Below are 25015 nucleotides of genomic sequence, written 5' to 3' on the forward strand. Positions count from 1 at the left end.
TTACTGTAAAAGCAGTATTGACATGCCAAGGCATTAAAATATCTGTCAACAGATGAAAAGAAATAGATAAGCAACAATACGGGGGAATAGATTTTTTTCTCAACCATATATATTACATTTTGATGAATGTTTTTACAATTTATTTTAAAAGGTTCAAAGCAGTGTTCTGATGTTTTCATAAGTTTTGCACATATGATAAGGCTGCTGTTTCTTTTCCTTGTTCAAGTAAAAAAAAAAAATCCCCTGAAAAGACCAAAACAAACAGTGTCTTAGTGCATCTTTCAATCCTTTATGACTCTTTTACCCTGTCAGTGGCATGCGGCCTCAAGCCCATAAGTTCCTACTGAAGCTATGTATCTTTAAAAACTTTTAAATTTAAATTTTAAAGAAGTGCTCCATCAAACATCTGGGCACTGTAGTTGTTAGCAAATGTTACTGTAGTTGTTAGCAAATGTTACTCAGAAACCGGAGAAAACATACAAACTCCACACTGAAAGGCCAGGGCAACCGGGGTCTGAACCCACAACATTCTGGCTGTGAGGCCACGGTGCTATCCACTGGACCGCCGTGCCACCTGGAATGTCTCAATACTATTTGATGGATTGTCATTATATTTAGGACATCCAATATGAATCCTAAAGACTGTGGTGAACCTCTGACCTGTCCTCTAGTATCATCATCAGGTTGACTTTTTTTGTCAAATTTCTCCACAACTGTCAAATGTATTTTCATGAAATTTGGTGCAGACATGCATATCACCGTCAAGATGATTTGTGTAAATCCTGATAAACATCCTCAGGTTAGTCATTGGGTGCTTGTTCACATGCTGACTTTAGCATTTAGCTCAAAGCACTGCTGTGCCTAAGTACAGCCTCACAGAGCTGTTGGCATGACTGTAGACTCTTAGGCTTGTTGACAGATTTATAGTACAAAGGAAGTTATATCAGGCTTTGGATACAAAGGTACTACTTGTTAGTAAGATCCATTCATTGCTGTTTTTGGACTTTTCATGGGATTTGTTAACAATAAGAAAAATACACAACATCGCCAGCTGTACTGGGCGTTCAGACCAAAGAAAGCACTGTTTTGCAAGGGCTGCACTAGAGCAGATCAAAGATTTTGATTTATAATACCATGAAAAAGAATTTTTCAACTTTGGAAAGTTATCACGGCAACAATCTTATCTCGTCTATCTTTTGTCTAGACGAATGCAAGGTAAACAGTAGATATTTGACATTTTCAAATGTAAAGTATGGGAATGTTCTTTTGCAATTATAGGATTGCTGCATCTTGCTGGATGATGTCACATTATGATGAGCCGGGTCAAAGTCCTTATAGGCAAGTCATGCCATTCGGCAGCAATCTTGGCAACACCTAAAAAGACCAGGCTCCTGTCTGAATGAATGGGGAGAGAGTAAACTGCACTTTTACTGGTCACCAGGACATGACTAGAAACAGCAATAAAATCTGATAAAAATTGCTGAAAATGTTTGCCGACTTTCAATATAAGATTTAAAAAGCATTATCCTGACCCGTTATACTACTACTGCGCATGCGTTAGACCCCTTACATCAGTCGAACCACAAGAATTGCCTGTAATATGTTTCCCGCTTCGGCTATTAAAAGAACACAATTAGTTTTCTAGCGGGAGGGGCGGGATAATCGGCATCTTTGGCGTTACAGGCTTTCCCTATATAGTTGTATTGAGGATTCTTTTAAAGTGGCATGTCTCCTCCATATAATGCATTTGACCAGATTCAGCTGTTTTGGGGGACAACCTTGCGTTTTTGTTGTTGTTTTTTCTGGAGTGACATGTTGGTCCTATTCAAATGAATGAGGTGGCTGTCTTTTTTCAGTGCTGTTGTCTGTCTGAAGATTTCAGATGTCCTCCAAAAGCTATCATTTGCTGCAGCTCAAGCTCTTTCTTACATTTTCATCTGTCATGGACATGAATTTAAAATACCACAATTTTTTCCCACCTCAACTTGTCATACATTACAATATAATTTCTTCATTTTTTTGTAAATCAAATTATTGATGCTTCAATACCCTCACCTCACATGTGCCTCAACACCATTACTCCACCACTCCTCTCAATCACCAAAAAATAACATGTTTCACATGTGGGCCAACACAATGCCCAGTCAGACTGACAGAGAAACATAAGAGAAAGGTGAAACGCTGAAACCATATCTGTTTGGTTATGTAAGATGCTGATCTGTCTCCTCATGCCACAGGATGTTCTGGGAGTGACAAATAATTACAGATGTCTATTTTGTACATAATCTCAAACAGCAGCAAACTGCTTCTCATTGAGTTCCTGCTGGTGAGCATACAATGCTGTTATGCAAATACAAAAGAAACACAGATTTTCCTGTTTCATGGTTGTGGTGATGAGGAGTTCAGGGTCTGCTACTGTTTGTGTCATCTCCAACAGGTTTCTTCCTCTTCTTTAGCCAGAACAGCTCATCTATCAGGGAGACACAGGACAGCCTATTAATACAGTGGTTGTAAATCCTCTAACCACACACGCACGCGCACATACACACACACACACACACATTCACACACACACGCACATTCACACTCCCCACTGTTAACAGAACATGTTCTCTTTGGAAACAGCATGCTGTTGGTAAAAATAGCAAAGAAGCAGTTATCAGTGCATGTGTGCATTAAAAAACCTAAGCACAGCTATTTTTGGATTGCCCAAACACACACACACACACACACACACACAAACAAATGTAAACAGAATCATTATAGCTAAATATGATTTGGAGAGCATAGTTAACAAGATTGCCTGGCAGTAACAACTAGTAACGGCAGCTTTGGTGTTTTTGGTTCCAGTGCCTGAAATGAGCAAGATTTTATTAATGTAACATAGACGTCTAAAACTTCACAGTCAGTTTGAACCTAGACACATTTTACATTACAAAAAAATCATTAATAGGCCTATTGAGTCGGACTGTCACTTTACAATCACAGGTCCATGAGTAGCCTAAACTATGTCTAATCTGTTTAATTAATATTTTCATCTTCAGTTATTGCCACCGGCATTTAGTCCCATCCCAGCACTTTATCATTCATTAAGGAAATTCCAGTCTGGTAAATGATGAATTAGCAACACTGTGTAAAATGTAATATTACAAGTAAACGTATCGATCCTCCACTCCTGCGTTTTAGAGCCAATCATGGACCGCGTTGACACGCATTCATATTTCTAGCTCCACCCGATTAAAATGGAGGCTCTGCCTTTATTAACCCGTTGCCATGGTGAATCGTAGTGTCGAAGCCCCATTGATGATGGCTTTTTTTCATTCTCATGCACGCGCTTCCATCTGGCTCAATATACTCAGTTGAGTTGACTGAACTTAATCTGATCGGCCTTTCTGAAACCGAAAACTCAGAGTTTGACTGCTCAGAGTTTGTCAACCCAGAGTTCAGGTTTACACTCAGAGTTTGTTAAACCTGCTTTCTGAAACAGGGCTCAGATCTATCAATCACAGCACAACAACTTTCTAAATACAAACATTTGATGGCATTACAAAAACTGCATTACTTTTCACGTTTCAGCTCTAACTGCATACAGTAAACAGTGAAATCCCTTGTTTTTTGTAATTCAGTTTCCTTTTGCTGTAAACCACCCGACATTTTGTGCATTTTTGGCAGCAAACTATGTAAAAGTGCATGAGTCATCTTTACTTTACAGAATGTAGTGTAGGAAAAAAGTGTATTATTTGAAGTGACACAATTACAGAAGTAAAACATTATTAGGAAATGCTTAGTAATTATCCAGAATTACTACTATAATTACTAATTACTATAAGCTATTATTCCATTTTATATCACTAATTGTAAATGGTGATTAAGTGTATTCATAACGAGGCAGAGTCGGTGGTTATAATGTGTTATGGAACATGGTTGGAGATTCTTGCCGCACATTGACATAAACTGGTATTACTATTAGTTATAAAACATAAAATCAAAAGGTCATAATACATTATGAACTTTGCTATAGCGCCTAATGCATGTTTGTAAGTGATTATAACAACTGTTATAATGTCTTATGGACGCATTATATCGTGTTCTATATGCATAAGTCATTATAGCGATGACCTTCATAGAAAGTGTTACCAAACTTAGCATTTCATTTCAGAAATGGGTTAAATGACTCCATAATTTGTGGAAACAACATGTGTTAATGGTATGGTACAGACCAATGTTGGGCTAATTCAGTTATTGTCACTTCAGTTTTGAAAATGCGACTACTGATTGGACAAAATTATGTCACCGGTTGTAAAAAAAACTGTAAACGTCTTCTAACAGCTCACTTTACAGTAATACAACTGCATCAGCTCCCCTTGTGCATATTCAAATCAAATGGAAGTAGGTTGGATGCAAATTAATTCTTTCTATTCATCTGCTTCACAAGATCCTCACTACACACATAGTGAATAAAACAAATCAATTTGATTTTCAAAAATGTCTAATTATAGAACATACAGTACATGCAATGCATACAAGACCTCAATCACAAATCGACCATCAATAATCTCACAAAAATGTACAGTTGATTTTGAGAATAGCTGCCAGATACATTTAGTATACATCTAATTTCACATCAGGTCTTCCTGGCCTGAATAAAGGCGTCCATAATCAACAGCAGGCTCAAAATATTATCATCTAATGCTCAACAACTCTTGACTTCATTTTCCTTTTCAACCAAAGAACTAACACATATCACTACAATCCTCTTGATCACAGGGACTCTGAGTGAAATTAAATCTGAATGCAATAAAGGAAACCCTCAGATATATTAATTCCTTTACAGATTGCTGCATGTTGATGAGGTATTTCATTGATCAAAGGGGTTGTTTCTTTCTGTGGGCAAGGAAAGATTACTTAAAAATCAAAGAAAAGGCTGATCACCGTAATATAACCTATGGCAGTCATTTGAATAATAATAATAATTGTATACTTCATGTGGGAAAAGTTGAATATTGCTCATTTAATTGCATTATTCACACCATTCACATCAAGCTCTAAAAGATTGCAAAAAATGAATTAAATTAGTCAATGACAAATTTAATTAATTAATTATTTTTTAAATTTGTAAAGGTCCTTTTGTGAAGGCCTGCCGAATCAAAATTTTAGTTAAATGAATTAATCATTTCGCAGTAAATAAAATGACCCACATTATGACCTTTCACCTGATGAGCCGTCCCGTTCAGACACCGTTAGTGACTCAACAGCTCTGCCTGCAGGACACCTGTGATTCCGCCTGTAAGAGGGGTTTGCCTCAATGTGCTGGTTGTGGGTTGTTGGATGTATTTTACAAGAAAGACACAAAGAGAGCAGCACAGTAGTTGTATATTGCTGCGTGTCACCTGTAGAAGAAACGTTAGCAGCAGACTAACACTGTGCCGACAGCTAACGTTGCTTCTATACACAGATAAACAAAGGTGCTCTGTTCACTTCCTTCTTGCTGTTTGATGGAGAAAAGTTCCACGGGCGTCGCAAGGTATTGTATTTTTTATGTAATTTGACTAAAAACCTTTCACTTGAACTAATTAAGTAAAACGTAGGGTGCTTTAAAATAATTATAACAACATTGGTAAAACAGGTTTGTTACTTATTCTTCCAAATTATAGCCTACTTACCAGCCCTTTTTAAAACGATCATTTAAATCAGAACAGTATTTGAATAGATTTAATAGCAAACCTATTATATGAACTAAATAAGATGAAATGAAGAAGAAATGGCTCTATATAGTTTTCAGACAAAGGTATGTTAATGTGAAAGGTAAATGCTGCCCTGTCATGGTTATTATGTGCCAACAGAATGAACATACACACATCTTTTTAGATTTATGATTAGACATATAGTCAGTCAAAATCCAAATATATCTCAGATTCACAAAGCAATATATAAAATCATTATCACAATATTGCCTGTACACACACACACCTGTCTATAGATTGGTCTCACTCTTTCTGTATTATATATATATATATTATATATATTTCTGTATTGACATTTTGAGAACGGCCCTGTTTAAATCCTTGTTCCATGTACTTTGAGCACTTGCCCTTCCAAAGGTCTCTGCATGGCCCTGTAAAACATAGTGAAACAACTTACCTGGCTCTGTCCAAAGGTTACGTCTAAAGCTCACTGATTAACATTGTAAATCATGTTAGTTTAATCTGTAGTACAAACAAAGTGTGAAAATAACAAATTGCCATTGTTCAGGGAGTTATACCTTGGCTGGGAGTTACAAGGCAATGAGTTAACGGCAGATTAATAGTCTGGTGTCTTGGTGATGGATGTATTGAGAGAGCTAGATAATGGTGCTGCCACTCAACCTTGCTGCCAATTTAGCCCAGGAGTCCCTAGTGGTAGTGCAAAGAAAAAATCTCTTTCCAGCCCAAAAAAGCATTTCCCCCAAAATAATACCTTTAGAAAAGAGACATCTGTAAATGTTGACGTTCAAGGTCAGTTAGTACTCTTTGTTAAGAGCAATTCTTATGTCTGTGACGCATGGATGTATTATAAGAACTGGATACTGGACCGGAAGATGGTGCCCAGTCACTTGAATGAAGAGAGGGTGTGTATTAGCGAGAGCAGATGCAGCTTGAAGTGACGCTCACGTCACTCTTTCCACATCCAGTTTACTGGACTCTTTCACTGGAACATCCAGCATCACCCCGCTCTGTAAATGTGAGAAGTCTATCATTAAAAGATACCGAAAACACACTCACACACACATTAACACACACAGCAGGGGCACTTAAAATACTTTTTTCCACTCTATAGTGCATTTGCTTTGAGGATCTAGACACACCTTTTGTTTCAACAACTCCAAGAGCTTGTTTTGACTTTCTCTCCTCCATTTGCTTTCTCTGTGTTGTCTAATACACATGGCTGCAATCAGAGCTGCAGTTCACATTTTTTGAACTTTATTATTCCTTTAATTATTAAATCTAATACTGGAGTAATTTATGCCAAACCAAGACTTTTGGAGCAAGGCCGTCTGATCAGTGTTTTAATATGCAACTTCCCACTTGCTAAAATAAACTTTTCCACCATCACACTTTTTTTTATCCTAAACACATAATTTCATTCATTCATATTGCACCCACCCATGCATTGCTTTAAAACACGATATTGTATGACACTACAATAATAATAACAATACATTTTTATTTCTATAGCGCTTTTCAGGACACTCAAAGACACTTTACAGGTAAGAGCAGAAGTTATGTACATTTGAAACCGATTAAAAACATAAATAGCATAATATAAAATATGCAAACAGTAGATAAAAACATGTGGTGCAGAAATACATGAGAGCAAGTGACATTATAAATAATGTAATATAACATTATTTGATGTTAAAAGCTAGTCTAAAAAGGTGGGTTTTGATAAGTGATTTGAAAGAGTCCATGTCACTGCAATCTCGGGTGTGTATGGGTAAGGAGTTCCAGAGGGAGGGGGCTGCAATGGTGAAAGCTCTGTTGCCCCAGGTACGGTGCTTGGTCCTGATTTGTGGTGAGAGGAGGTTAGTGTCAGAGGAGCGGAGGTTGCGGGAGGGATTGTGGTGGTGGAGCAGGTCTGTGAGGGTCAGATTTATTTCAGATTTATTGTAATTGAGCTGTAAGAAGTTGGTTTGCATCCAGGTTTGTATGTCAGTGAGGCAGTTGGTCAGAGTTGCAGAGGTAACTGTGGTGATGGATTTGGTGGAGATATAAATCTGGACGTCATCGGCGTAGCAGTGGAAATGGAGACCATATCTACGTATGATATTACAGAGTGGCAGGATGTAAACACTGAACCTTGGGGGACGCCTTGTGACAAAGGAGCAGTGGAGGAGGTGCAGTTATTAATAATGATGAACTGTTGTCTGTTGGTGAGGTAAGAGCGGTGCCAGGAGAAAGCAGTGCCAGTAAAACTAGAGTAAGTTTCCAGTCGGGAGAGAAGAGTGGAGTGGTTGATTGTGTCGAAGGCTGCAGTGAGGTCGAGCATGATTAGATTGGTGAGGTGACCAGAGTCGGCAGAGAGGAAGAGGTCATTCGTTATTTTGAGGTCTGTTTCAGTGCAGTTTTGTGTGCGGAATCCAGATTGAAATGGTTCAAACGGGTTGTTAGTGGTGAGGTGGGTTTGAATTTGAGCAGCAAACAACACGTTCCAGGATTTATGATAGGAAGGGGAGATTGGAGATGGGTCGGAAATTGGACATGATGTCGGGGTTGACACCAGGTTTCTTGAGAGCTGCAACTTTGGGTGTTGTGGGGACTGATCCAGATGTGAGGGAGGAATTAATAAATTTTGATGATGAGTGGGGGTGATGGATGGAAGGCAGGTCTTTATTAGGGATGATGGAATGGGGTCTAAGCTGCAGGTGGAGTTATTCATTTTTGTGGTGAATTTTGACAGTTCTAAAGGGGACAGAGATGAGAAACAAGACAGTGACTGAGAGTGTGGAGGGATGGGGGCAGGTGGGGGGTTGAGGGGACAGGGGAAGTAGTGAAGTTGCTGTAGGTAGTGTCAATTTTAGATTGAAAGAAAGAGTTGCATTTGTCCACTTGTAAAGGTTGTAGAGATGTTGTCGGGGGGTAGATATTGCACTGGTGAGTGAGCCGAGGGATTGATGAGCTTGAGGTTTCTGAATGACATTTTCCGCTTCACTTTTGGGGTGGGAATGGGGATATTAATGTCCATTATGATTGCAAGATGGTCTGAGATGTAGAGGTTATTGCTGGAAATATGATTTAATGTGAGACCAGTGGAGCAGACAAGGTTTGAGGATGTGACCATAGGAATGGGTGGGAAAGTTGATGCGCTGTGTGTAGTTGAAGCAGTGTAACAGTTCCATAAATTCAGTGGCGGATTTGGAGTTGGTGTCGTCAATGTGGAAATTAAAGTCTCCAAGGAGGAAGACAGTGGGTGATATGGCAGAGAGCTGGGTCAGGAAATGAGAGAAGTCAGAGAGAAAGGTGAAGATGAGGTGAAGGTGAGATGTTCAAAAGACAGAACAGCAGGGGTGCAGATGGTGGTTATTTTGATGTCCTTTCTGTAGATCACGACCACACCAACTTTCCGTCCCGAGGCGTGTCTGCATAGGTAAATCCTGTAGGTGTGATCTGCTTTAGTGAGAAGTAATCCAGGGGTTTGTGCCAGGTTACTGTAATGCAGAGTAAGTCCAGTTTATTGTCAGTGATGAATTCATTCAGGATGAGACTTTTGTTGCTTAATGATTGAGTACTGAGCAGGGCCATTTTCAGGTAGCATTTTGGGATTTGTTGGGAGGACGGGGGAGAAGACGGAGGCTGAAGAGATTTACCTGTGAGTTTTTGTGATGACATGGTAGGGAAATTTTGACTACATTGAGGGGATGCAGTTTGGCGCTGAGTAGTGGTACCAAAATAGGCGAACAGTGCGTTTATGGAAGGGGTAGTGACACGTGAGACCGCAAGGGGGAGCTGGTGAGGATAATTGAATGATTATAAGGTGATAATTGGCAGCCGAAGTGGGCGGAGAAGAAGATTTCAGGGAAACGATGTGTGGTGTAAATACGTGACTGTACAGCATGTTGTAGGTTGGCTGCTAAAAACGAGCTACCTAGTCTGTTGGGGTACACTCCATCGGTCCTATAAAAAGAGAAACGGTTCCAAAACAAATGAAAACTTTCAATAAAACCAAAGTTGTGAGCATGGCGGGTGGACTGGAGCCAGGTGTTGCCACGCTGAGGAGTCTGCTGAAGCGCTCTGAGTCATGGGACAGAGTTGGTAAGGGACCACTGATAAAAAACTATTTACCACAACTCTTTAAAAGGCTAAAAAGTTAAATAAAATCCTTTTTTGTCTGCTCAGATTCCTGACGAGCTGTGTCATTATGGCTAACATGGACAAGCACCCGGTTCATGGAGGATGGGAGTGAGCGCAGCAGTTCTGGTAGTTTGCTCAGCAGAGTCAGGACTGTGGCTCCAGAAAGACAGCGTGTGGTGGCGTTGAAGAAATGGATGTTCCTGATAATGCTATCGCCCGCTATCAAAGTGGTAGGGGTGAAAGGGGGGCGAGGTGAAGGATGATGAGGGAGCTCGCGATTTGGCAGGGCTCGGGTGTTACTGCGGACTCGTGTGGCTGTTGAGCCAGTTGCTTCCAGGCTTGAAGCCGGGTCCAAGCGAGGTGGTCTGCTGGAGCGTCGGAGCACGGCCTCCTTTAGAATCCTGCGCCGGGCGGAGGAGATCGAGGTTGAGGAGGAAGGCCACTGGGTTTGTTCTCCGGTGGAATCCCGAGCCACCCGTTTGATGTCAGTACTCTCAGCCATCAGGGGATGCACATGGGGATCAGCTGGATGGTTGGAAACAGCCAGTGGAGCATAGCGGTTGGAGAAGTTCAAGCAGGGGAGAGAGTCGGACCTTTCCATGCTCTTCTTACGGCCCTTGATCATCACCTCAGCTCATGTTGACCCTTGGTTTGGGGTTGAGCAGGAGGGCTGATGACCAGTGGATGGATCCCATAGGACGGTGTCCTGATTGGTTGAGCTCAGCTGTTTTGCTCTGTTATCGTGAAGCTGGAAATTAGTGGGAGACAGGCCGAGAAGCTGTTCAGCAGGGAGTCCTTCCACTGCAGTTCATCTGAGAGCCGACGGATGTCCTCCTTAAGGTCAGAGATCTTTTTATTTGCCTTTCTCAGCAGTTCGGTGTCCTGGCAGGTCACATCAGGCATCATTGTTATGTGTTGTCTTCGGCAGATTAAGGTGGTGGCTGGTGAACAAAGATAAGAGAAGGCCAGTATAGGGCTAACAGAGGGAGGCAGTTGTAGAAAGGCGATCTATTTATTAGCTTTCGCTACAAAGCGAAGTGCAAGGACACTTACAGGCAGGGTCTCCAAACTGGATCCCACTGTGCTGGTATGGCTGTGATAGGGGTTCGAAGAAAGCTGGATATGAAACTTACCCCCACAGGTCCAACAAGTGGACCCGCTGCGGAGATGAGACTCTGTTTTTCGGAGTTGGCTTAGATGGCTCTCAACAATGATCCAGGCATCCGATTTTTAAAACAAGTGGACCGGATTAAAAGTGTTACTTTAAAACAAATCAGTAATAAAATTGTATCCTAAAAGTATGGTGTAAGCTAAGTTAAAATCACTTTGGGAGAGGAGTAGTCAGTGCACAGTGCTGTGAGTGTATGTGTATGTGTGTTGAGATGTGATGGTCTAAAAATCAATAATAATATCTGGCTTGCCCCCAGATTTGGCTTTGAAAGCGGCAAAAAATATGAATAAATAAATACTTTGATAGCGGTACTGAAATAGATCTCAGTTACTCACATAATCACTTCCTCTTTTGTGGTTTTACCTGCAAAATAAAAGTGCAAGAACGTTTTTTTGCTGCAATGCGTTATATCTTGTGCATTTTTACACACAACATTAAAAGGGTCTGTGGCCTGCCTGACACACCTCTGAAAGAGCCGTCAGAAAACATGGTTCCCCGAAATGTCCTCTGCCTGGAGATACTGGGGAAATGAAAAAGTGTCCGTAGGTTGATCAGACACGGAAACACAAACACTGCAGCACATGCTGTGATGTGAGAAACGCCTGGAAACACTTGCTGCAGAATCAATTTGTCGGAGAGAGACATTTTTTTTTAACCAAGATGGGATCAAACACACAACCTTCTAGGTGAGAGTGCTGCACATTACCAACTGAGCTAACTGAACACCACGACATTGGCTACAAATTTTATCCTTTATATTCTCACCCACCATCTAATGGTTGAAAAAATAGCTTATTTGCCGACCCCTGCTGTATATTATTACTACTTCTTCTTCTTCATATGTAGGTATTCAACATAGTGATGAGTGTCTACACTGCCTGAATTCTACCAGAAGCAGAACTAGAAGAATGTTGTGACGTTTGTCTGTTTTCAACTACAGTAGAAACATGACGATGCAACATTGCGAAGTCCATGGAAGGGGGGACCCGCGGTTATGTAGATAGAAATGGCTCATTCTAAGGTAATAAAACATAAGGTTCATTATGTAAAGTCTTTATATACCACTGAAAACATAGTTATGGATCTTATATTGCATTTCTGTCCGTAAATCCTCAGAAATATTACAAACTGGACCTTAATGTTCTTTTTGCATATTTAGAAAACACACACCAGTGTTTCCTATTCGTTCATTTATTTGTGGCTAAATTTTCATCATGGAGACTGGCATATGCATGTCAACTTGGCCAAAATATTCCCAAGCACAAAGGAGTCACTTTGTGTTCAAAAGTGGTGGTGACATTTAAGGTTTCAGATAAGAGTGGTGACAAAACACTTAGCTCCATGACAATACAGAATATCTCGGTCACAAGAACATGACTAGAAGTTATTTTAATACTATTTAGTCCTCCCCCAGAAGGTTTTTGAGCATTAAATACTTAATTTCCTGCATTCTGGAGTCATTTCCATTCACCAATTTATGGTGGAAATGCCTTTATTTATATAAAGGGGAACACAAAATTCAGGGGGCAGGTAACAATTCAGAATAATATAAAAATATAATGGAATGGAATGCAGTAATCAGTAAATTGTTTTTTTTTATCTTATTAAATAATTTTTTTTTCTATATTTACATTGCATTGCATGTTTTCTTATTGTGCCAAAAAACTTCCTCATAGCACTTACACTTGTGATTTAACATTTCTCTTGTTGTAAGCTTGTTGTTTTTAGAACATTTTTAACAAATGCTATCAAAAAGTAATGGGGACAACATCAGCTATTTCAAAAAGTGGTGGCGACATGTCCCCAGCATCCCCAGTGTAAATGAAACCTATGCCCAAGCATTGGTGGACGTGGAAACCCTATTGCCAGAGAAAGATGTTGATTTTGGAAAACAATGAATTACATTAAGTAATAATATTTTTACGTCCAGTACCAATGTTTTTAAAATTATGGCTTCCTATGGGTTCTTGGCATTTCCTTGCACCAATCAGATTTTTATATAATAATTAATAAAAATGTGGTGCAAGTTGTGGAGTTGTTTGCTTATGTTGTCATTCAAATCTGATCAAATCACATCCACATAATCCTGATGAAGAAGATTAACAGAGTTGTTCAGCATGCTAACAGCGTAGCTCTGAGGATGGCATGCAGAGTCAGTCAGCTGGCCTACCGCTTTAGTCCAGACTGAAATATTGCAACAAATATTGGATGCATTGCCATGCAATTTGGTTAATATATTCTGGTCCTCCTCAGTATGGATGTCAATCACTTTATTTATCCCTTAACTTTTCATCTAGTGCCATCATCAGGTCAAAATTTATCTTTCTCACTAAATATAAACTGCATATAAGAAGTAAACGTAGTAATCAAGACGTCACCCGTTGGTTTCTGGACTGCCGTTCTGAAGCCTCAAGTTTGGCCGATAGGGTGCTGCCATGTTGAGTTTTTGCAACCAGGAGTGACCATATTTGGACGAGACGGTGGAGCTAACGACCGTGTGTGGAGCTAGCTATCTTGCTTAGTTATTTTAACAGGGCTGACAAGGCTGTCTTAAAACTAAATGTACTCACCAGAGAAAGTGAACAGCCAACTCCTAATATGCTTTTTCAACGGCCCTGGTTGAATTTACACAGTGCCGTGGGTACGAGTCACTCGTACAGCAAGCCTGATTGACAGGTCGCCATGGTAACGATTTGTCAATCCTGCCTAGATAATCCTGCCCTGAAGCATCCTCTACTTTATGGTCTATTTTCCTCTAAATGGGACCATAATTTACTAAATGAACTTCATGTTGTAGTGAAGAAAACTTGAAACTAGGGATTGAGACCATAAACTCATCAGGAAAGTGTTTACTGAGGTAATAAATCAGTCGAGTAAATCAGAGAAGTATTTACTATTATTTCTAACCAGACATTTTTTGGCACCAGAAGAGTCGCCCCCTGGTGGCTATTCACGTCTCAGACCTTGAAAACCTTCAAAACTAATGATATTCCTATCAGCCTCAGCCTCAGCCTCAGCTGTACTTTGTGTTCTGTACTAATTTGCAAATGTTAGCATGCTAACGAACTAAACTTGCTAGATGGTGAGGATGTTGACCATTACAAACATCAGTATGTTAGCGTTGTCATAATCATTGGCAGTCGTGAAGCTGGATTAGATCATGACATTTATGACTATATGGTAGAGGACCTCTGGTGGTTGTGGTGATTAGCAATTTTTGAAAAAAAAAACTACTTTATAAACTGCTCTGTTTTACACTGCACTCACACTCACTCCTCTTAACCGGACGGTTGGTAAGCATGTTAACTTACACAAGTGTTTGATTGTTGCTTATTAAGATTTAAGAACATTTGAAACCAAGCTTATGGGCTAAGGTCAGTTTTGGCTGCTTTCTGACTTCCTGGATGGATCGACAGCTGCCTTTCTTGGCTAGATAAGTGAGACATGCATTAAAAATAGTCACTAGTGGCTTGTAACAAGTTACCTGGCTAGTTTACTTGTTGTCTGATGCTTTGACTGCTTCACTTGTGCATGGCCTTGGATGCAGAACACAAACTTTTTGTTGCAGCACTCAAATCATATCCCACTGGGCCAAAAAGAAAAGAAGATTATTCTTCACTTCCTTTATCATCGGCAACTGGGACATAAATGTTGGGGCCATTGGATGATGGTGTGCTAACACAGGCCTGTAAGGGTATATTCACGTGTGGTTATCCTCCTTTAGAGCTAAAGCAAGTTATACAGTTTTGAGGGTCTTAAGTTGCTGACTGTCTTCCTTGTCCCCCAATGCTCGCAGCAATAAATTCATGTTTGTTGACTTGACCTTGCCATGCATTTTGCTTTAAGCCCTATCATTGATGTCTCTCCTTCACTGTCTCCTCCACATTACTCTCATTTTTGCTACTGTCCTATTCCATCAGATCCCCCTTACTCTCTCAGCTGCTGCCAAACCACCTTATGACCCACTTGGCAGCAGCCGTGAGGCAGCAAGGTGCATATTTGCCCCTCTTTGCCAAGGCCTCTTCATGAGGAGCTCATCAGAGGCCATGAGTGGATCTCAATATGCTGAGGAAGTAAAGGTTCATTGACTGAGAGTGGCCTCCTGATCCATTTCCTATAACTCATAACAACAGATATAAATTATTCAGCCATGTCAAACAAGAAGCAAACTTCAGCATGCTTTCTTGCTACATTCTTCCTCTTTAAAGAATTTTATAATGGTATTTTACGTGTTGGAAGGAATGTTTAGCTACAAGGGATTTAGTGATGTTGACTGCAAAGTGCATATTAGCGGCATCTTCACAGCAGGGCTAGGAAAAATACTTACGGAGTAATCATTATGGTTATCAGAGTTGTTATAATGAACTTCACACACCCTGGACCACATTCAGCCTGGATGGCAACCAATTTATATTTGGAATAGAGTACTCCACTTTCGGATGAAAAATGCCTCAAGAGAATTGTGTGTATGTTTGGGCCTGGGTGTGATTGTGGCTAAATGTCTGGGTAAAGGATGAGTGAAAAGCAGAGTTTGTGTTCCAGTTTTGCACCATGAGGGCTTGTGAGTCAGTTCCTGGTTCTCCGGCTGTTTCGGATTTTGCGTCTTGCTCGCTCCCTCTCTGGCAGGACATACAGACCTGGCTTAACACACAACACACTGGCTGGTCCTTATCATAAGCTTGCAGCACCACAGGCCCCATCCACACATGTAATTACACCAATGCACACAGGCCAGTAATAGTGACAGTATGTCAATAGTGTTTGTGCGCACACGTGCGCCTCTGTTTACACATATGTGCTTTTTATACTCAGACCGGAAATGTAAGCTTTTCATTGTAGCTGCATGAATAAGTTATGCAAATTAGCTAGTAAAAGACTTTTATAATATCTTAATATAACCAGATACTCCCGGCAAATGTGTGTAATTTCTATTTTAAGTTTCAAAGTGAACTAATAAATTAGAAATGTAAGCAATATAGCATTTCTCACTCTAGGCATATGCTGATTTATATTTATCTTAATTAAAATGTTTTCTGATTAATTAAGCATGCCAGCAATCCTCTAAAATAACACAGCTCCAGCCTGATATTCTATTATAACCACAGCAGGAAACTCATAGGTTGATATTGCAGCGCTCTGGGGAGCGTATCTGCCGCAGAAGATTAAAGTTCTCAAATTTTCATGAAATTTTTCAGCAATAGCTGTTAAGTGAATTTACGTTCTCACTTACATTTCTATTTAGTAGTTTTATTTGTTAATTCTGGAGGTTGCCATTCCCGTGGCAACAAAAATTCAGAGCAAACAATGTAATCCAGGCTTACTGTTTGTAATTTCATATGATTGATTACAGCCTCACTGTTTACTGTTCACTCTCTTAACAGGTTGTCAGAGCCCTCACAGGAACATCATGTATTTGTCAAAGAGGTTAGTGCTCACAGCTATTTCATCAAAAATGCATCTCCAAAACAACACATTCTCATTCATGAGAAAGGTAACCACCTTGTTTGTGTATTAAAAGAAATGTAAACTTCTGTTGTATTTCTGAAAGCTGCTCATTTAATGCACTTGCTGTTACTGCACTAACCACAGACATTTATTATATCTATTATAACTTAACTAGTAGTTGCAACAAGCTGGGGATGTGACTGTAAGTTGTCTTTGTTAAAAGATGCTGAATTTCACCTTAGTGATGTTCACCAACTGGTTGCTAGACTAAATTGGGAAGTGCAGATCCCCATGCAAGGACTGATGAGAAAACTGTGCCACTGGAGTGACATTGACAACTTTTTAAAGTTCTGTAGTAAGGACAGCCAAATAGCATTAAACAAATGACTGACGTGTGTTGATATTAGGAGCATACAGGCTGCAATAAACAGTATTTATATAAAATATTATTCATATGTTAGAATTACAGCATGTGACAGCTGAGATATGCTGTGTGGCGGTTAACAAATTATATTAAAATATGATTATATACACATTTTGTTCTTGTGTACAAAGCCATATCTGTATCGCTCATGACACCTGTCTCTGTATATTAATATACAGAATGTATATCACAAAAGCAGACAGCTGAAGATTATAATGTGTGCGTATGCCTCTGTGAAGCATCTGTAGATGGTGTCTTTTGAACGAAAATAGAAGCATTGGATTATGGGACTTTGAAGCCCACTGTAAGATGGATGAGAGGCACCCTGCTATGGCGATAGTGCCAGATAGTCATGAAAGCAACAAATTACACCATAACCTAATATAACTATCGCTGCCTAATCTGTTGTTGTTGCACGTGTTTTTTATGACACGATAAGAATTAACAAGTAATTATGGTATTGTTTATATGCGTATATTTACATTCGTTCATTCATTCAACCTTTATTTAAATCTCGAGGAATCATTGAGGAAATGCCGGCATTTTCTGTGAGAGTACAATTAAGTGGAGCTATTTAGCAGAGTCTCAGGTCCATAACCACCTAATTCATCTCCTCTTCTTTGATCTCTCACCCCCACCCCTATCTCTGTCTTGTTTTCCTCATCTCCTCATTTCCTGTCCGTAGGGTTCATCGTGACTGGGAGCAACGCGGGATTTCCTATCGAACATCCAAGCGAGTCCAAGCCTTGCACAGTCTTTTTGTTAATCAATAAATCATTTAAATATATCTGTTGATGGTGTGGTCCTTGCCAGTGAAAACAGAACAAATACACACAAAAACAGAATTGACAAGAACATGACGACAAACCTGTAAAATGGTGGTGGCGGTTGTACAGTGGACAAGTCACATGCCTTGGGTGTGGATTCCCTCTGGGACACATCCACCGAGGTGTCCCTGAGCAAGACACTTAACACCTAGTTGCTATAGGCGTGCGACCTCTGACATATGCAGCAATTGCAAGTCGTTTTGGTATTAAAGATTCAGTGTGTAAGTTCTAGTGACATCTAGTGGTGAGGGTTGCAAATTGCACCCCCCTCCCCTACCCAACCGAGCAGTATAGCTACGGTGCCTGAGACAGGACAAAGATGTCATCTATGAGATAAAAGAGATTGCCAGGCAAGAAATTAGGTTTCTTTTAGATATATTAAGAAATTATATAAATTATGTAAATTATTTTTTGAATATTATTGTTACTTTTTCATTAATAAACAGCAGCCACATGAAATTAAGTGCTACATCTCATACTCCTGTAATACATTATTTTACAACTGGACAAACATACCGACATAGGTAAATGAAGAAATTCTCAAACACAATCACATCTAGTGCATCAAGTATGACCACTGACAGAAAACAGGAAAATGTAAGCCTCACTGTTTGTGAACCACAGTCCATTATAAACCACATAATACATGAAGTTTACAAATGCATTGTCATGTGAGGATCAAGGCTCCTCTCGCTTTGCTTAATTAGATAAGCAATCTGCAAATCTTACCAAAATGTCTTTTTTAATTTTTTGAAATGTAACAGAAACACAAAGTAGTACTGAATTTCAGCTTGTGGTAAAACGGTGCAACATTTTTAATGGGCATTTAGCATGTGATAGAACAAATTACATATTTGTGTGCACAGTGGGAAGTAATATCAAGTTTTTTTTAATGCACATTTTTAAAATACACTGCTCAAAAAAATAAAAGGGAACACTTAAACAACACAATGTAACTCCAAGTCAGTCACACTCCTGTGACATCAAACTGTCCACTTAGGAAGCAACATTGATTGACAATCGATTTCACATGCTGTTGTGCAAATGGAATAGACAACAGGTGGAAATTATAGGCCATTAGCAAGACACCCCCAATAAAGGAGTGGTTCTGCAGGTGGTGACCACAGACCACTTCTCAGTTCCTATGCTTCCTGACTGATGTTTTGGTCACTTTTGAATGCTGACGCTTTCACTCTAGTGGTGGCATGAGACGGAGTCTAAAACCCACACAAGTGGCTCAGTACATCAGGAGACGTGGAGGAGGCCGTAGGAGGGCAACAACCCAGCAGCAGGACCGCTACCTCCGCCTTTGTGCAAGGAGGAGCAGGAGGAGCACTGCCAGAGTCCTGCAAAATGACCTCCAGCAGGCCACAAATGTGCATGTGTCTGCTCAAACGGTCAGAAACAGACTCTATGAGGGTGGTATGAGGGCCCGACGTCCACAGGTGGGGGTTGTGCTTACAGCCCAACACTGTGCAGGACGTTTGGAATTTGCCAGAGAACACCAAGATTGGCAAATTCGCCACTGGCGCCCTGTGCTCTTCACAGATGAAAGCAGGTTCACACTGAGCACATGTGACAGACGTGACAGAGTCTGGAGACGCCGTGGAGAACGTTCTGCTGCCTGCAACATCCTCCAGCATGACCGGTGTGGCCCTGGGTTCCTCCTAATGCAAGACAATGCTAGACCTCATGTGGCTGGAGTGTGTCAGCAGTTCCTGCAAGAGGAAGGCATTGATGCTATGGACTGGCCCGCCTGTTCCCCAGACCTGAATCCAATTGAGCACATCTGGGACATCATGTCTCGCTCCGTCCACCAACGTCACGTTGCACCACAGACTGTCCAGGAGTTGGCGGATGCTTTAGTCCAGGTCTGGGAGGAGATCCCTCAGGAGACCATCCGCCACCTCATCAGGAGCATGCCCAGGCGTTGTAGGGAGGTCATACAGGCACGTGGAGGCCACACACACTACTGAGCCTCGTTTTGACTTGTTTTAAGGACATTACATCAAAGTTGGATCGGCCTGTAGTGTGGTTTTCCACTTTGATTTTGAGTGTGACTCCAAATCCAGACCTCCATGGGCTCATAAATTTGATTTCCATTGATAATTTTTGTGTGATTTTGTTGTCAGCACATTCAACTATGTAAAGAAAGGAGTATTTAATGAGATTATTTCATTCATTCAGATCTAGGATGTGTTATTTTAGTGTTCCCTTTATTTTTTTGAGCAGTGTATTTATTATTCGTCACTTGATAGGCACATGGTCTTGTTACATATCACTATTAGCAGTAAAAAGAAATACATGTTTTCCACCAGGGCAGTAAAATGTGAAGTTTAGCTGCTGATCTGAGCTTCCCTGCCGTTACAATTTTATTGCCTATAATATTCATCATCTGTTTGTCTCAGGAAGGTAAGGGCACATTTCTGTCCATGTAACAAAGCCATAACAGAGGCTGGAGAAGAACTACATGAAATTACAATCCAACTACATATTTTTTCTACCAGCGCAGTAAAAGTTTAGCTGGCTGATCTGAGCTTCGATGCTGGAAGCTGCCATTTTATTGCCAATTAGCGATCAGCTGATTCTCACGAACTTAACATACAAAGCCAAAACAGAGCGCTGAAGAGAGAGAGAGTAACTACATGAAATTAATCCAACTAACATAACACCACAAGCCAAAGCACAGTGCTGGAGAATAAACCAATCTAACTAACAATAAAAAAATTTCTACCAGTCAGTAAAAGTTTAGCTGGCTGATGCTTCCATGCTCTAAGCTAACGTTAAGGTTTTATTGCCAATTAACGTTACTGTTTGTCTCGCTAAGTAACCGGCAAAGCCAAACCACAGACTTGAGAATAAGTGGGCGCCATGAAATTAATCCATATTTCACACCACTGACAGGGGAAACATGGCTCTCTGTGATTATGGCCAGCTAATAGCTAAAGCTCTCAACCAACAGTTTTCATTTGCATCGCTAAAGTCTGACAAACAAAGTTAATTACCTGTCCAGCAGAAAACAGAAAACTTCAACTCCGCTTTGAAAACATCTGTTCCCACATTTTGGCCTTCCCTCAGGGAAAATCCACAAAATCCGTGATTTCTGCCGTCAGCTGTCTGTCCCGACTCCGTCTGGCTGTCGGCTCTCGTGCTAAATAACACGTGTGCTCTTTCAGTTGTCCAAATGTCACTTCTCTTCTTACTTCTAATAAACCAGAAGACTACTCGGAGACTGAATATTACTATTATTTTATTATTATTCCCTCTCCTTTTTCTTCTTTGTACGTATTCAATGTAGTCACGGGCGTCTACACTACCGGAATTACACAAGCAGAAGAAGAACGCTGTAATGACGTAACGCACTCTGTAGCGTTAAACACGGTAGACTGCGGTAACTAATTGATAATTTCAGTTGTTAAACCATATCAACATATAACATACTGTATATATTGAAATGTCTGCATATATATATATGCCTTCTTTGTAATTAGGACCAGCACTGTTTTCAATGTTGTTCTCCACTGGGAGCTTTTTATTTGTGTTATTTTGGTCAGAGCTCAGTCTTCATCTACTGTAGTGTTTAGGAATGTTATATAGCAGCGATGTCTTGGTGCAGCTACTGTCTGTGCCAATTTGAGTAGATGTGCCTAGGTCTTCTCATGAGACTCCAAGTCACTAAATAGAGGGCTTAATAATGTACTCATCTCTCCCCTCCATAAAAAGCAATAAAGATCAGAAGAACCTTTCCACGTGTCTACTTCTGAGCCTGGATTCTCTTACGGGGTGCCACAGTACGGCTGAGGTTTTTTTCTAGAAGAGAACAAAGAGATGTAAGGGAAGGTCGCTGGAAAAGCTTTCTTAAAAAGTAGAACAGAAAGAAAATTGTAATGACGCCTGAAAATTGTAATGATGCCTGCATCACAGGAAGATCGGACAGAACTGAGAGTTGTTTAACTCCAGGGATACGTCAAAGAGAAACCCTGGAAGTTGCAACAAGGGCAACCCTTTGATTTAGTCACCTATTTAAATGTCACTTCTTTAAACTCTGGCACATCAACAAGAAATCTCGACACACGTCTGAAAGTTTTAACAGACTTTGTTTTGGCGCTTTTGATATACTGTGTCCCAGAGCAGACTTGCGAGTTAAAGACAGTCTGATAAGCCTTGGCCCCAAGCCTCCCAACAGAGCTGTTCCTGACCTTTATCATGTTTGTGCTAGCTTATCCAAACATATAACTGAGCACTTCATTTTTAAAAGCCTTGGTTTTATTAAAAAGTTTGTGTCATCTGGAAATGGGCTTCGTAAGAGCAGCGAGACTAAACCAAAACAGAATACACAGCAATGTGTAACTGGCATTAGCTAACATAGCTAACCTTACCATTGGCCACAGCTACCTAATCAAGTAGGGCTATGGCTGTAGCAGCACAACCTTTAAGTGTATGGAATTGTGAATGTACTTAAACTTTTTCTTTATATGTCACTGTGCTTGTTCTTTATTCAAATGTTACATGGGCTTTCTTTAAAACTGCAATTACAGAATTTTTTGGCCATTTAAACAAGCTGTGAACACAACACTGATATACTGTATTAACACCTTTTGAGTTGAAATGGCAAAACTATTGCCTAAACATATCAGCAGATAAAGTAAATTTGACCATCTAGCGAATGTAGCCCACATTCACTCTCCTTTTAGCTTTGTTTTTGGTCTCCACCAACCCCTGAGGAAAATATCTGGCTCTGTCGAAACTAAATGCTTCACCATGTCTGTCTGGAGTTTAATGCTGGGTAGAGAATGTGTTTTTTAGAGCTTTAATGGCTAATGAAAGGGGTGACAGTGAATCAAAACAGTAAGGTTGGGAACACTAAAACCAACAACGAGCTAAAAGACGCTATAAAGATCCACTGAGGTGAGGGGAACTGAGGTGGGTAATAATTCTCTGTGAGTTTATCACAGGCAACCCCTTTAACACGCAAGTAGTCATGTGATTCATTGTTAATATAAATAATATAAAAAGAAACCATTGCTTAGCCCACAATCTATTTTGTAGTACACTGTTCTGATACCACTGCTAAGAATTCTATTCATGACATCATAACATTTGTCTTTTTTTACTGGAGATCTAAAGGTCTGGCACATTTTAGCCCCTCTACCTTTCACTCAAAATATTACATGCCCACCAGTCTTGCATGTGTCCCTACCCCTACTTCACACTTCAGCCATGTTCTCTTGTTTACCCCCACATCTCTTTTCACACCCTCTTCGTCTGGATTTTGCAAAATTCACGCAGTGGGTGGTGAAGGGCTCAAACTGAAATGATCCCTTTCCTTTAAACGTAGGGGAGCATTTGAAAGTTTGCTATTTAGTATCTATTCTACATCTGTCTCCATGTGTCTACCAAACTGTGTTTGGCCTACTGCTGAGCACTTTGTCAAAATTGTCTTCTCTAACTCACAACATGACATGCTTATAGTGCCTTGATTTTTATGCATTAGCTGTGACTCGTCCTTCTCGTTTCTGAATATTATGATGAGGCAAACCTCAATCGCTGAAGCTGATTAAAGCAAAGCAGTGGCGACATAAACATGGAAAACACAGGAGAGCTGTTCCACCTCTATGTTTGCCAGAAAACACATATGTTATCCCATTAACTGTTGTTTTTCCACACCTGTTGAACAACTGTTGTTCAGCGTTCTGATTTCACTTTTGGAAGATCTGCGGTTGGGTTTATTGGTTCTCTTTGATCCCCTCTCCCTCCTTGCTCTCTCATTCACTCTTTCCTCTGTGTGTGTGTCCATTTCATGACTTTCCCCTTGGCTATTTGTGTCAAGGTGGAAGAATATAGCAGGGATATCTTTATATCCACGTGTCACATTTCGCTGGACCAAAAGCAAATGAGGCTTTATGAGACCTGCCAGCACAGTCAGACTACTTCAGACACCTTGATCTCCTTTCAGAACCGCATGGGTCTAATTTCCAGGAATCATCCTCTCATTATTTCTGATAAAACTGCCAGCTCAATGACAGCATTGGCATTCATTTTTTTCTCATTGTTGGTTGATTTTGTTGACCCCTATGGAATGTTTTCCTCTGATCCTCTGGGGCTGCAGACTAATGGTCGCTGATTGGGCTGAGGTTTTAATACTCCTGTGCAGGGGGTATTGGTGAAAAGAGCAGCTCCTAGAAAGCAGCAGCATTAGCAATGGAAAGCAGATGGGACAGACACAGGAGATAAACAGAAAGCAATAAGGCTTCTGTGATTGTTTTTGCTCTGTTGCTGAGCAAGATTACAGTGAAATGGTTAATTAATTCTGGAGAAAATCCTATTCAAATTTCATGTTGATTTAACAGTAGTTCTATGCTAAGGGGGAATTAGTCAATTTTGTTTATTTCAATATGATTGCTTTTCATTTCTCTAATTTAATATCTCCTGTTTGGTGAATTTCTCAGCTAATTATTGACTTGCATAATGGATTGTGCGATATGGCCAATTAGTGACGAGTCCTTGAGGAACCATCTGTGAACTAAGCAGGTGAATGTTTTATACTGAAATGAGTTTCTGTTTGAGTGATTTCGGCATTTTGTACTACAGTTACGTGCTGCTCTCACCTCTCTAGCATACAAATAGTACCTACGTACTTTTTATGACACAGTATAGATTCCATAGGTTTAAATGACCAGAAACAATTCTGCTTTTTAGTTTCCTGTCAAACAGTCTATGCGTTGATGGCCAGGCTTTCATTGTGCACAATTAAGAGACAGGCTTTCATCACTTTTTGTTTCTGTGCCAGTTGTGTTGGTGCCAGTGATGCCAGGCTGCCTCTAAGAAAACAGAGCGTCCTGGCTGGCACTTACTCTACACTTTTAAAACTTTAACTCCAAAAAGTTGTTTTATCATCCTGATTTGGCTGTCAGAGAAAGTCAAAATCTACATTTTGTTGCAAAGCATGAATTAAGTGTAACATGGGTGATAAAGAAATTAGTCATAAGTAATAAGTTGCAATGTATTTTTGTTTTAATGCCACTAAGTTAAATGTTCTGTACGTGAAACATTTTGTCATTGTGATGGTGTATGTGTGTCGACATTAATAGGCACAGTGTGGTTTTCATGGGTCCACAGGTTCCTAGTGATCATGTCCAAATTATTATTATAATTATAAAATAAAAAATCCAGTCTGATCCGGACCATGTAAGTTCCAAATATATTGTCATGGGTCAAAGATTTTTTTAATGTTTTTTTGTCTAATACCCATGTGAATCTATTCATACTCAATATCAACTCTAATTACAGGTGTACATGCAGTTCGCCAACATGTGCCGTG

At 40.2% G+C, this 25015-nt stretch overlaps 1 protein-coding gene across 1 annotated transcript in view; it reads right to left on the reverse strand.

Annotated features, from left to right (window-relative positions):
* Positions 1 to 440: 440 nt before the first annotated feature.
* LOC119916393 (urotensin-2 receptor) overlaps positions 441 to 25015 on the reverse strand; it is a 54457-nt gene continuing 29882 nt past the window's right edge. Inside the window, exon 4 of the mRNA XM_038736390.1 lies at positions 441 to 2470. The gene's annotated coding sequence lies outside the window, so the exon portion shown is untranslated. The remainder of the gene's footprint in view (positions 2471 to 25015) is intronic.

Source organism: Micropterus salmoides, unplaced genomic scaffold (genome assembly GCF_014851395.1).
Source record: "Micropterus salmoides isolate LMB-PRFRI ecotype aquatic unplaced genomic scaffold, ASM1485139v1 Ms_hic_scaffold_21, whole genome shotgun sequence".
In the NCBI taxonomy this organism is placed as follows: domain Eukaryota; kingdom Metazoa; phylum Chordata; class Actinopteri; order Centrarchiformes; family Centrarchidae; genus Micropterus; species Micropterus salmoides.